Genomic DNA, 10440 nt, shown 5'->3' with positions numbered 1-10440 from the left:
ACCGGCCGTCAGCCACCTGGGCTCAGAGGTAGGGGCTGCGGGTGGAAGACGCGTGGCCCCCAGGGTCTAGCTGTGGGAAAAGGCCTGAGCAGGGGTCGCGCTGGGGTCTCCTAGAGCCCAGCCACATCCGGCGGGGCGGGGGGAGGGGGGCCGGAGGAGTGGGGATGGGACCAGGACTGCTGAGGTTACGGCACAACGGCAACGGTGCTCTGGGAGGAAGCACGGAGCCCAGCTCTGCACGGTTACTGGCAAGCAGCCCATTTTCTGGTTCCCGACCACCCCTCCTGCGGTGCCGGGCTCACAGAACACACTGGAGGAATTTGGTGGATTTCAGTGAACCCCAACGTGGAAAACCCACTATCTGGGAGAGTCCAGCATTTTCCCTGCCCCTCCCCAAAGAGAAGCTGCAGGAGCCTGGCACCACTCCCGGCCCCCCGGGGTCCCCACTGTTGAGGAGCCCAGGCCCGTGCAAGGAACTGAGAATGTGCAGGCTGCGACCTGCCCCACAGAAGGGGCAGGAGCCGGCCCCAGGGTGCGAGCAGGTGGCTCTCGTCCTGGGGTCACGGCTTCAAGACCTCTACACGATGATCAGGGACTGACTCTGTGAGCTGGGGTCAGCGCACCTCCCTGCCCCAGGTCACTGAGGACAACTCCCGAGGCCGAGGGCTTTTGCAGGCCGAACTCCAGGGGGTTATTTAAAACCCTGCCTGGGAAGTGACTCAGGAACTTGGGGCGGACACCCCAGCCCACGCCCTTCTCTAAATGTCACCCGGTCAAACCACCAGGTGGCAGCTCAGCAGAGCAAAGCCGCCCCACCCCCATACCCACCAGTGGGTGCGCCCGCCCACCCCGTCGCCACGGGGCCTCCGCTAAGCAAACTGAGAAGCCAAGTGAAGACGGCTATTCAAGACCGATTTAGTCTCGAGTTTTGCCAACAGAGAAACAGTTTTATTGGAAGATGAAAGCACTAAACCCTTCAGCTTACTTCACCACCGTTTGCCTAAACCTGTTCCCAACTCCAGCCGTCCTCCCGTGTCTTCAGCGTTAGTTCTCAACACCCGTTCCACCTTACGCTGAAATCACCTCTCCCGTCCGGGTTTTCCTCCCTTGTGTGCAGGGGAAATAGTCCGCACGCGGCACAAGCAGCAGTTTAGAATCACAGACTCCGGGCAGTTCGAAACCTCTGCTCCCCGCGGGACGCAGTGGCCGGGAAGGAAGAATGAATACCCGAGACACCCGCGAGGGGCGGCCTCCGAGCGGGGGCTCCTCCTCCGAAAGCAGAGGCGAGGCTGCGCTGCCAACAATCGCTGCATCAAAAGTGGAGGCCCCGGCCCCCCGATGTACCTTGACCCCTTGTCCGTGCTCTCCATCGCGTTTACTTTTCTTGGATTTTTTGGAGTCAGGGGGCCCAATGAACGGTTCAACACTCCCCGCCTCGCCCCGCAGACCCACAACACAGGACTGCTTTCCAACACGCCAACACTCTGCACAAGCGTTTCAGAAAGCAACGCAAAGTACCTTGCTGCTTCTCTGCTTTGTATCAGGGAGTGTCTCGCCCTGAGCGGACGGCCTGGATCTCGCCTGGCTGGGCCGGCTGGGCTCTCCGCCTGAAAACAAGGCAGGACAGCCCTCGTCACAACCGCTACCCGAGTGCGGTTTACCCAGACCGCCCCCCTCCACTCGCCAGCACGCTGGTCTGGAGGGTCACGTATAGGGTTCTAGGTGGCACTGCGGCGTCTCCTTGGCAGGACAAAGCCAGGTGTGGCCCTCTGGTGTTCCCCCAACCGCCCTCCGGGCCCACCTCCTGCTCTGCTGTCTCAAGGGTCCTTAGAGCAGGGTGTGGGGGCGCAGGGCTTAGAAGCCCCAGCCACTCGGAGCAGCCGGAGTGCAAAACACACTCGCCCAAAGACCTCCAGAAAGCCCTCCCCAGACAGACCTACAGAACGATCGCTTCCAAGAGGGAGACCCTCTCCTGGTCAGTCCCAGCGGGCCAAAGGCCGGCCACACGCTCGCCTCCATGCGCCCCCCATGACGAGGGTCACCTTACACACGAGAACCCGAAGAGCAAAGCGGCTGGTGCCCTGCTCGGCGTTCCCGCTAGAAGCCTGGAGGCAGGTCTACCTGTGGCGCGTAAGCACCGCCCGCGGCAGCTGGCAGGCATGTTCGGCTACAAACCATTCTTAGCGCCCACGGTTCTGAGCACTGAGCGTAGAAATAGCCGCTTCCTCTTTGCCCCAACGTCACAGGTGCAGCAGAGCAGCTGTGTCTGTGGTGCCGGGAGGCCCGGCATCTGAGGGGCACAGTCACCCCCCCCGACCCCCAGCAAGGAGGCGGGGGGGTAACACCTCACCTGCTGGGGCCAGCGTCTCCTCTCCACCTCGGTCTGGACGGTGACGGTGTTATTCTGGCCCACGTTCACAGGCCGGCAGTCCCCTTCCTTCCTGGATTAAGGAACAAATACCCTGACCCCCAAAAATCACCGTGTAAAGTTGGCCTCCATTATTACCGTTACCAAATGAGACACCAGCCTCTACCTCTGCGGGACTGTGACAGCCGTCTGGCGAGGCGCGTGGCAGGGAGGCGCTTTCGAGCAGTCTCTCGTCCTGCCTGTCACTCGTGTTTCCTACCCCGGCTGCTACGGACGAGGTGATCCTTCTTAACTTTTCTGCGGTCACCTTTAGGAGCCCCAACGGGCAGCCCGCACTGGCGCCTTAGTGCCCGATGTAGCCGGGGGACCGCAGTGCAGCCGGGAGGGCCTTCCTTCCTGAGGGGTTGCTGCCCGCCCCCCCACCAAGAGCTACTAACCAATGGACCAGAAAGCCACAAACCAGGGGACGGGCCAGGAAACAGTGCCCTGCAATTCTTAAAACCGGAGAAAACCAGGATGGCCGGCCTGTGCCACGGTCTCCGCGTTGTCAAAACCCTGCAACTTGACCGCTCACGCAGCGCATCCAACTTGCTTCAGGAGGCAGAGCACGCTAACACTCTGACCCAGAGTCATTTGAAGCAGGTTAATGGTTAGGGGCCGGTGCTCGGTCTCCCCCAAAGGAAATTTCAGGTGCCTTCGTTCTTTTCATCCCCTGGGACGGGGAACCCTCGGGCCTTCAGCAGGTCAGCCTACCGGAAATCCACTCACCTCTTCCGCTCATCCCTGCTTGTCAGCGACCCACTCCTACCTCCTGCTGTCAAAGGCCGGACCGCCTCACCGTCCGAGGCCACCCGAGAGCTGCGACACAACGGAAGGGCTTTCACGTGAGGCTCCAGGGTGCCAGGAAGCACATCTACGATCTAGCTCCCTGTCCGCTGTCAGGCTATTAATCATCCAGACGTTCTGCAGCCGGAACTCTGGGCGTAGACAAGCCTCCCTTCTCTCTGCCGCCGAATGACACAAATGCGACACGAACGCAGCCACACCTGCAACGCCTCACGGGGCAGTGAGCTCCGTGCTGGAAACACCAGCAACTCAAGGGTTATTCCCCTGACCGCGTGGATGGCGGACTGGCCCCCGTTCAGAAGACCACGCCACACGTCGGGGCGGACTTGTTCCAGCGCCTCCGTGTCGACTCACCTGAGACCCCAGAACGCCCTCCCAGGTGCTCGGTCTCTAGCAAACTCCCTAGAGAAAAAGGAAAGCAGCCCTTTGTAAAACTCCCGCGAACCCACAAGGAGCCACTTCTCGTAGGCTGTTCTGCTTGCATTCGGCGTCCAGAGACCCTGCCACCAGGCCTACGCGTGGCCAGGAACCCCCAAAACCCATTTACCGTCCCCCTCCCCGGTCCCCGCCTAACTCGAGTGTGGAAAACTAAGGTCACTGGCTGGCCGCGTATGGAGCCCGGGGACCAGGTCTAGGAATGCCTGTCCCCACCGGGCCCCCGGCTAAGCAGCGGCATTCACACCACCGCGCTTCGGAAGCCGCCTCTCGGCCACACCCGACCAGGGAATGAGGGGCAGCCGACCCGCTTTTTAAAGCAAAAACAACGCGTGGCCAGAGGCGGGAGGCCACTTCCTCCGAGTCTCAACCCGCGAGGGAGGGAGGGCGGCGGGCGCTCAGCAAGGTCCGGACCCGCCCGCCGCCTGGCCCGGGGCCCGCCGTCCCTTCCGATGCCGGCCCGGCACCGGGGGGGCACGGCCGCAGCTCGGGTCACGGCTGGCGAGGCCCCGGCGGGGCGGCGGGCGCCCGGGGCTCCGGGAACCAGGCCACGCGCACCGCGCGGAGACGCCGCCACCGCCCGGAAAGGACGCGCGCACGCGCGGTGCACCTTTTATAGCGCGTACGGCGGCCCGCGAGGGCCAAACCGCGCCGTCCCCAGCACGCCGCCGCAGCGCCCCCCTAGCGGAGTCTTCCGACCTCTGCTGCCGCCTGTCGCTCCCCGGGAGCCGTCCCCAGAGACAGCCAGGCCCCACCGGCTGGAGCTCCCACTCTCTGCCGGCGCCCCCGGCTCGGTCCGCTGCGGGCGGCAGCCCCGGGTCCTCCTCCTGGAGAGTGCGAGCCAGCGAAACGGAGATCCGGCGACCCACGTCCCGTGGGGGGCAGGACTGCAGGAATCGATCTGTGCAAAGCACCTGTCCCGCACCCCGAGAGCGGCCCCGAACCTGGGGCCTCCTCTCTGCGAGGCTAGGCTGAGCCGAGGCCTCTCGCCGAGCGGGGCGGGGTCGCTAGGGCACTAGGCAGCGCCCCTCTGCTTCCTCCTGCACCTGGAAGCTTCTGGGGTCGGGTCGGGAAGGACCCTCCACGGATTCATTAGCCTCCTGGTGCTTCTCCCCAGCTAACAAGTTGCCGCTAACTGGGGCCGATGGGGCATGGCCTGTGGAGCCGCGGTCAAGTCAGGGTAAGTTACTGCTGAGGACTTAGGACTGATCCACAAAGAATGCTACCGTGCCCTGGGGGCAGAGTGGGGAGTCCCAGGGTGCCCCCGACCTGGCCCGCCCCAGGCATGTCCATTTTTGCCGCAAGCTCGGTTTGGCTGTGAGCACTCTGGGCGGCTCTGGGCTGCTTTGGGGAAGAAAGTACACCCTCCCCGCTCCCCATTTACCTAACAGCCTGCAGGAGGCTCTGTCCCAGCGGGAGGGACCAGCCAACTCTAGCTGGAGGCCTAACTCTGAGGAAAAGAGGAGTTTCTTATGCTCTGGCCACTCGGATCCAGTGCTCCAGCACCCCGGCCCTGTGCCCAGCCGTCACACTCTGGTCTTCGAAGCAGCAGGCCACGCTGTTGACCTGGGTGACAGTGGCACTGACAGTGGGAGCCAGCTGCCCGTTTCCCTTTTTGTCCCACTGGGACCGGATGGAGCCTAGGTGGTGGCAGGGTGCCACCTTCTCAAACAGCATCTGGGGATCAGGGGGAGTGCCAGCAGGCCTTGCCACATCCCAGAGCTTGGCACCCATGGTCCCCCCAGTTCCAGGGAGGGTCCCTGCTCAGAGCTTGAGCTCAGGAAACTGAAGACATACCTCAAGAGTAGGGGAAGCCCTCGGTTTGTTCCTGCCCACCGAGAACACCCCACACAGGATGACCGGGACCCCACACTGGCCGAAAGGGAAGCGGCATGTCACTTCCTCCAAGCACCAGAAGGCAGCTCCTACCGCGGGCCTGGAGGGGGCAGGGCCATCCTTGCACCTCCCTCCCCACCAGTCCCCTGCTCAGCGGCACACTTCCTGTGGCAGCTGCACTGAGGGCTGCGTTTCTGTCTCCCATGTAGTCAGGTTCACATCAACTGCCTGATCGGTGCTGTGGCCTGAGAGCCTCTTGGGCAGATGCGAGGAAGGCGAGCCTTGGAGCCCCCTCTGTCCCCAAACGGGCCAGATCCCGTCCAGCTTTATATCTGTTTTGCCTTCTGGAATGGTCACAGCCCATCTGAGCGGATGCATGGCGAGTGTCCTGTCCACAGTCGGAGGATAACCGAGGCCCCAGGGTTAACAACCTTGCCCAGGCCGCATGGTTCGCAACGGTGGAGCCGGGACTGGGACCACGGAATGGCGGGTCTGGGCCGCCGATGCCAGAAGGAGGCTCCCCTGCGTCCCCTTGTCCAGCTCAGGTGCTCGCTGCGTCCAGCAGCCTGGCTGGGAGGGGACCCCCGGCAGTGAGGCTTCTCTTCACTCACTCCGGTCTCTGATCCCCAGGAAAAGGCTGGAGGGCCTTTGCTGGTGGAGCTGGCTTTGGGCTGGCAGGTCACATCCTGGACACAGACAGTGGGTCTTACAGGAGATGACCCCTAGGTCTCCCACTGCGCACGTAGAGACCTCACACCCACTCTACTGCTCAACTGATTTCTCTCCCCAACGTGGACCAGACCCAAGGGTCCCATCACTGTTCCCAATCCCTTATGTCCACCACTGCTATGATGAACACCCCCAAAACAACACCTTTGAAAAACCGCGCCAGGGTTTCTCTGCTGATCCTGGGACCAGCCCTGCTGGGGGAGGGTCTGCGCCTGCGGCGTGGATGGGGGCTGCACTCTGTTGTCCCAGAGAGGGGAGCCTGTCACACTTCTCGCTGGGGATCGGCTGGAGCCTCTGCTTCCTCACGTTGTCAACTGGGCTGGCGGTCCCAAGACCAGAAACCTGCCCCTCTGAAGTAGACCACCGCTGCCTCCCTCGGGTCTCACTTGCCCGATTTTCTCCCTGGGATGCCCCGCATCTCTGACGCCTGCTCCCATGGGGGCTGCCTCCCCTTGGACTGGGACGGGTCTGGCCTCCATCCCGGGGAACACACTGGCTTTGGCGCATTATTTGGCCCAGAGGCCTGTGAAACTTCTGGCCCTGGGTCGTGAGGGATGCTCTCTCCACTGTGGTGTGACCGTCCAGCCTTCTGCATCTCCCGGTTTCTGTTTGGGCCACGGGAGGACCAGCCGTGTCCTCTCTGGCGTCAGGCTGTGGTGTCACAGCACGCACAGGGGTCTCCACCCCGAGACCATTGTCACCGAAGGGGCCTCTTTTTCCCACCTAATCTTTAATCCATTGTGATTTCAATATCAAAGGAGAAAGAGTATTTCAAACGAACACAAAGTACGAAAATGAATCTGTCCCATCTGAAAAGTTGGTGCAGACCCAAAGGTATCTCTGGCGAGATTCCACTTGAAGGAAACCTCCAGACTAGGTAACGGAACATGGAGAGAAAGCAGACTGGGGGTTCCCAGGGGGCTGGAGGGGGCACGAAAGGGGAGTGAGGGCTCTGGGTACACGGTGACCCTTGGGGACCGAGATATTCTGCACCAAAATTCTGTGGCATGGTTCACAGCGTTGTGAGTGTACCCAGGGCTCAGGAATTGCACAATGTAAAACAAACAAAAATTTTTATTGAAGATTAAGGTGGATTATAAAGAAACAATTAACAAATAAAGTAACAGCTAAAAAGAAGAGGAGAGAAAGGATAAGGGAGAAGAGGAAGAGACATTCTGGTGGGGGGTCATGGTCAGGGAATGGGACAACAATTAGAAATAGAAGAAACACCCCATGAGAGCCTTCAGGCCCTTCATTTGTGGCTGGCATCCATGTGGGAGCAAGGGCAGTGGCAGGGGAGGGGGCAGGAGTGGGGAGAAGGGCATTGGGAGGGGCGGGGAGAAGGGCAGTGACAGGAACAGAGTTGGGATCAGAAGCAGGAACAGTGGAACCAGGAGAAGCGGGAGCAGAACCAGGACCCAGCTGACTCCGCTCAGTTGCCTGCTGTCCCCGCACAGGTCCCAGGTCACCTGCTGGCTCTCTGGCCCCTGCAGGAGTCGCTCCAGGCACCACCCTTGCCTGCAGAGCCCCTGAAGCCCCCGATGCTGTTGGGCCGGGCTCTGGAGCCACACCGGCTTCTGCTCCTGCTCCGGACTCTTGAGAAGGAAACAGAGTGATGGTTGCAGCGGCTCCAAGGCATCAGGGTGAGAGGAGGGAAGGTCGCCCCCTCCACCCAGCGCCAGCCTCTCCAGGGGGCTTTGAAGACACACAACTCACCCCAGACCCTCCCCGAGAAGCCGTGGCCAGGAACCCACACCAGGACCTCTGCCCCCCTGCAGGCCACAGCCCGGGGCTCTCAGTCTCCCCTCCTGGCCCCACACCAGCCCCCGGGGGCTCCTCCCTGAGTGGCCCAGCACCACCCTGGTCCCATCAACACACATCTCCCACCCCAGCCTTCTCACCCTCGGGCTCTGGCTCCGGGGGCTCTGGGTCCTGATCCCACGACCCGTGAATCAGGACCCTGTCTGGGGGCCGGGGTGGTGAAGGAGGCCTTCCCAGGCCAACTCCAGGCCCTGCTTCCCCAAACCTCAGTGCGGCCACTCTCTCCACGGGTCCAGGGTGGCCCTCCTGGGCGACGGGGCACAGGCACAACTCTGTAGGGCGGGTGAATCCAGATTCCGCCAATCGTTTCCCGATTTCATCGGTTGATTTCTGTAAAGACAGTGACCCGCGGACGGCCCGGAGACATCACAGCCCCGCCCGGCCACCTCAGTGTCCTTCCGCCCTCTCCCCCTGCAGCTCTCAGATCGGACACAGACCTGAGTGTGCACAGACCTGCACCCAGAGCACAGTGACATCCACCTACAGGGCTCGGGATGAACGTTGGGGACAAGAGGGCCACCCCAGCACACCCTGTCCCTCCATTCCAGCCTTGACCGGGGTGTGAGCGTGACCTTCCCACCAGGCATCTGACCCCTTCATCAGCCTGCACCTGCTCGGGTGGACCCTCCACACACGACCCCTCCTTCCACACACACACACACACACACACACACACACACACACACACGGGGGGGGACATGGGGCCGCACAGGTCAGATCAGCGCGGTATCGGGCTGGACTGGATGTCTCTGGGTCTCCCTGTGTTACCTTTGGGTCCCTGCGAGCTAGAGACCTGAGGCGTCCTGTGCACAACCTGACCCACTGTCTCCAGGGTCGGGAAGCGTCGCGGCCGCGGGCTCCCCTGAGCCGGAAGCCGCGGGACACGGGCACAAAACAGGAGAACATGTTCGTCAGGCAAAGGTGTCCCAATGAATGAGCCCAGTCGGGCGCTGTCTCCAGAAGGTGGGTGCCTGGTGACCCGGGTTGTGAGTTCAATTGGGCCCTGTGGCCAGAGAGGTGAGGTCACATCCTGTGGCACCCTTACCAGGCTTCCTCCTCCCACAAGAGTCCCTCCCAGGCTGCAAAGGAGTCCCCTCCACCCCATGCCCTGTCCCTACAGTGACACCAACACAGCCCAGACACGTCCCCGCGAGGCCTGGTGCAGCTGGGGCCGCGGCTTTGGGGCCACAGAGCTGGGTTCAGACCTGGGTTTTCCTCCTGACCAGTGCTGGGACCCCGCACAGACCCCATGCCTCCTGGGACCCCCAGGTCTCCCCATCTGCACAGTGGGGTCCTTGTGGCATCTACTTGTAGGGGCGCCATCAGGGAGCCACCTGTAGACACGTCCCATGCCTGCTATCCCGTGAGGCTTGTGGATACACGTGGCCGTGGGAGGACGAGGAAGGGGTGCGCCTGGCACGGAACACAGGAGAGGGCAGAGTGGAGTCTCTTTGAAGTCATGGCCTCCTGCTCAGCCCAGACCCTGGTGTGTGCCGACCCCTAGGGCACCTGGACCCCAGCTTCCGGCCGGGCTCGGGGACGGACACCAGAATGTGTCCCTGTGACCTGTAGCTCTACACAACTCACCCTGTCCCTCCCAGTCACCCTTGACCTGGGGTGTGGACATGATCCTCCCATCAGCCTGCTCCTGCTCTGGGTGGCTTCCCCCCACGTCCCATCCTTACAAACACACAGCCTCACACACACTCACAGACACAAGGAGGCTCATGCGACTCACAAGTCGGATCAGGGCCGTGTCAGGCTAGACCGGCGAGTCCTCGGCCTCCCGGTGTCACCTTTTCGTCCCTCCAGGCACGTGACCAGAGGCTTCGGGGGTGAGACCGGACCCACCGTCTGCCAGTGGGAAAAGGCTCTTCCTGTGGGCTTTCCTGAGACCACAGCCTCGAGATATCAGGACACAGCATGAGAGCACGTTACGCATTCGAAGGTCTCCAACCACGGGAGCTGAGTGGGGTGCTTCTCTAGAACGGGGGTGCCTGTGATACACACGGGGGCATCTTGGGGATCCCCTGGCCATCGGCCTGGCGTGGCTCCCCTCATGGGCATGTTGCCTGGAGACAATGTCCCCGCCCCACACCTCTTCTCTCCCCCAACCCCTGTCACCTCCAGGGTCCACTCATCCTTTGACCCCCACGCGGGTGGTTAGTTACTGGGGGGCGGGGACTGTGTTTCCATGCAATTGCGTGGACCTGTGCCCACTCGGGGATGCCCAGAGGAAAGGACCCCACATGGGATTGGTTCAGTGGTCCTCCAGGATCTTAGAGGCCCTCATTCCCTCGAAAACCCCATGGAAAGTGAAGCCCTGGCCTAGGAGCCCGAAACCTCCCCCAGCCCCTCTAGGCTCTGCTCACCTGGTGGGTCCCCGGCCAGTCCCTGCCTCTCCT

At 62.3% G+C, this 10440-nt stretch overlaps 1 long non-coding RNA gene and 2 other non-coding genes across 4 annotated transcripts; all 3 read right to left on the bottom strand.

The window, feature by feature from the left end:
• Positions 1-926: 926 nt before the first annotated feature.
• Positions 927-4226, bottom strand: LOC147575153 (uncharacterized). 2 transcript variants are annotated; one of them, XR_015243201.1, is made up of 3 exons: positions 3957-4226; positions 3569-3616; positions 927-3372 (listed from the first exon to the last, which is right to left on the bottom strand). It is a non-coding gene; the product is annotated as an uncharacterized LOC147575153 (long non-coding RNA). The 2 variants fall into 2 exon arrangements; XR_015243200.1 differs by having other exon boundaries at positions 3569-4226.
• LOC112861161 (small nucleolar RNA SNORA43) lies at positions 2158-2291 on the bottom strand. The gene has a single exon (XR_003223631.1). It is a non-coding gene; the product is annotated as a small nucleolar RNA SNORA43 (small nucleolar RNA).
• On the bottom strand, positions 3303-3436 carry LOC147575154 (small nucleolar RNA SNORA17). Its single transcript, XR_015243610.1, has one exon. It is a non-coding gene; the product is annotated as a small nucleolar RNA SNORA17 (small nucleolar RNA).
• Positions 4227-10440: the final 6214 nt, after the last annotated feature.

This window comes from Puma concolor, chromosome D4, assembly GCF_028749965.1.
Source record: "Puma concolor isolate L17-30 chromosome D4, mPumCon1.1.hap2, whole genome shotgun sequence".
Lineage (NCBI taxonomy): Eukaryota > Metazoa > Chordata > Mammalia > Carnivora > Felidae > Puma > Puma concolor.
This window is presented reverse-complemented; position numbering and strand designations above follow the sequence as displayed.